We start from the raw sequence: 3256 nt of genomic DNA, 5'->3' as shown, positions 1-3256 counted from the left end.
GTCCCCGCCAAGGCGCGAGCAGGATGGCCACCGCCACCTTCGGCACGTAGCGAGGGGCTACGACTCCGCAGGGAGGAGCAGGCGGCGACGGAGCGGGGCTCACGCCACTGCTCCTGCTGGCCTTTGGGAAAGACCCCCAGGCAGCGGCCGATTGCGGCACAGGTCGCGCAGCGCTGGCGGCAGCAGGAGACGGGAAGCAGCTTCTCCAGGCTGGCACCAGCACGCCTCCCCGTCGTGGCGCCACCAGGCCCCTGGGCGGGAGGACGCTCCAGGGCCCTCCTACGCCAGCGCTGCATGGGCTCCTGCGCCAACAGCTTCTCGCGGGGAGACCTCGGAGAGCTCTGCCCATGAGTCGGCCAGCTCTGCCCCCGCAGCGCACACCTGGCCCCCGGCACGGGGCCAAGCACGGCAGGAGCAGCGAAGGAGGCGCAGCAGCAGAAGGCGGCGCAGCAGGCGCCCGGAGCCTTCCCCTGCCCGAGAGAGCCACTGCAGCAGGTCGCCCAGGCGAGGCGACGAGCAGGCCCCCTCGGGGACGACTGAGCGCCGTCAACAGGGACGACTCCAGCAGAGCTGGGATTCCTCCGGGGAAAGGCGCGGAGCACAGGGCCCATCCCGGCGGAGGTCCCGCAGCCGTCCCAGGCGCAGGCCCTGGTAGCACAGCGTGCAAAAGGAGCAAGCCCAAAGCTCAGCCCTTGCCAGCGCACTCCAGGGCAGCGCAGCGCAGCGCAGCGAGCCCCAGGAAAGAAAAGGACCTTGAGATGGTGGTGCTAGTGCCGCTGAGTAAAAAGGGTTTTCCTTATGCTTCAGAGGAATTGCCTGTGTTTCATCGTGTGCCCCTTGCCTCTTGTGCTGTCACTGGCCCTGCTGGGAAGAGTCTGGCTCTGTCTTCCAAACCCCCAGCCCCCAGCACGTATTTATACACCTGGAGAAGATGCCCCTGAGCCTGCTCTTCTCCAGCCTGAACTGGCCCAGCTCCCTCAGGGTCTCCTCAGGCRACCGAGGCTCCAGGCCCTTCCTCAGCTGTGTGGCCCTTGGCTGCACTCGCTGCCCTTCGACCCTGTCTCTCTTGTCCCAGGAGATGTTAGTTTGGTTAAGCTTGATTTCCCCTTGGTGAATCCATGCTGATTACTCCTCATCCCCTTCTTGTCTTTTATGTGTCCAGAAGTGTTTTCCAGGATTAGCTGCTCCATCACACTTTGAGGATAGGCTGACCTGGGTTCTCCTCCTTGCCTTTTTTGAAGACTGGAGTGACATTTGCTTTCTTCCAGTACTCAGCCACCTCTCCTGATCTCCACAACCTTTTAATGATGATTGAGAGTCGCCTTGCAATGGCATCAGCCAGCTCCCTCAGCACTGTGGTTCCATCCCATTAGGGCCCATGAACTTGTGCGTGTCCAGTTTGCTTAAGTGATCCCTAACCCAATCCTCCTCCACCAAAGGCAAGTCTTCCTTTCTCCAGACTTTCTCCCTGGTCTCCAGGGCCTGGGATGGCTGAGGGTGAGTCTTACCAGTGAAGACTGAAGTCCAGGGTCATGATCCTGCTTTTAGCCCTGCTCCTGCCTCTCAGAATCCTCAACTCCACCATCTCCTGGTCACTGCAGCCAAGGCTGCCCCCAACCCTCACATCCCCAGCCAACCCTTCCTTGTTCATAAGTATGACGTACAGCAGAGCACCTCTCCTCATTGGCTCCTCTGTCACCTCTGCCAGGAAGCTGTCATTGATATTCTTCAGGAACCTCCTGGATTGCTTGTGCCCTGCTGTGTTGTCCCTCCAGCAGATATTGGGGTGCTTAAAGTCCCCCATGAGGACCCGGGCCTGTGGATGTGAGGTTACTTCTAGCTGGCTTTAGAAGGCCTCATCTACTTCTTCCTGATCAGGTGGCCTGTAGCAAACACCCACAACAGTGTCACCCATATTGGTCAGCCCCTTCATCCTTACCCATAAGCTCTCAGTCAGCCCATCACCCACCCCCAGGAAGAGCTCCATACATTCCTGCTGCCGCCTCCCATAAAGGGTGACTCCCCCTGCTCTCCTTCCTGGCCTGTCCTTCCTAAAGAGCCTGTATCCATCCATTGCAGCATTCCAGCATGTGAGCTATCCCACCACATCTCTGTGATCCCAGTGAGATCACAGCCCTGCAACTGCACATAGATCTCTAATTCCTCATGTTTATTCCCCATGCTGCCATGCATTAGTGTGCAGGCACTTCAGAGAGGCACCCAGGAAAAGCTTTATGGATAACCTAGGACAGCTTTATGGACATTGATTCAGTTTTCTGATCAGTATGAGCCTTTTCAAAATCTCTTTTTCTAGGAATGGTTGCTTTGGCAAAGTATTTTCAGCCACGTCTAGTAGACCATATAAATGGAGTGCAGCTCAACTGATTGCACTGAGCAGTGAGCATCAGTGGCAGCCTGGGTATCTTTCGGGCTCCGTGTTTGGCTGGAAAGATGGTAGACAGGACGTGTGGTTGAAAAGATAGTGGACTGAAGACAGCAGAGAAGGACAATAGGGCTGTGTAGGAGTATGGGGCTAAAGGCGAGCATGATGCAATCTGGCAGACTGCCTTAGGAGCTTGTGAGGCTGCCTGGGGCATGTGTGGTATTTACACCCTTCCCACCCAGGTATCTATCCATGATTTCATCTTGATATATGGGGTGATGTAACCTGATGCTTGAATGTCTGTTAGCACTTGGGTAAATGTAGAGGTCTGTCAGGTATGGGCAATGCAGCCATCAGGTGATGCTGGAGACAAGCTGAGAAATGGTATTGCTGATGAAGCACAAAGGAAGCAGAAGCGCTTCCAAAAATTAAAGCAGCCTGGATGCAACAAGAACCATCCAGAAAGCATTGAACCAGAACCTTCTCAGAAAGGCCTGCAAAATCATCCAAAAGCAGACACCAGAAGGTCCTAATTTATCAACAACCACAGAAGTGGGCAGAGGAACATCCAGAAGCTTTTGACACCCGGTCAGGGGCCAGGACCGCACAGCAGTTAAGGGGGTCGGCTGAGAAGGCCTTGGCTCCCGCACACGACACACAGGCCACAGCCCTGCCGTGACGCAGGACCCCTGGGCCCAGTAACGCCCTGAGCCAGGCTGCTGCCAGCATCTCCCGCAGCGAGGGCAGGCTGCTACCCTCGGGCGGCAGCTCCCCCTCCGGAGGGGCGGAAGCCCAGGCCCAGGTGGGGGCTGGGAGCCGCGGGCGGGGGCACCGGGCGAGCGGGGCCACGGCGTGGCTCTGAGGCGGCCGCTA

This window comes from Apteryx rowi, unplaced genomic scaffold, assembly GCF_003343035.1.
Source record: "Apteryx rowi isolate R43461 unplaced genomic scaffold, aptRow1 scaffold_480, whole genome shotgun sequence".
Classification (NCBI taxonomy): Eukaryota; Metazoa; Chordata; class Aves; order Apterygiformes; family Apterygidae; genus Apteryx; species Apteryx rowi.
This window is presented reverse-complemented; position numbering follows the sequence as displayed.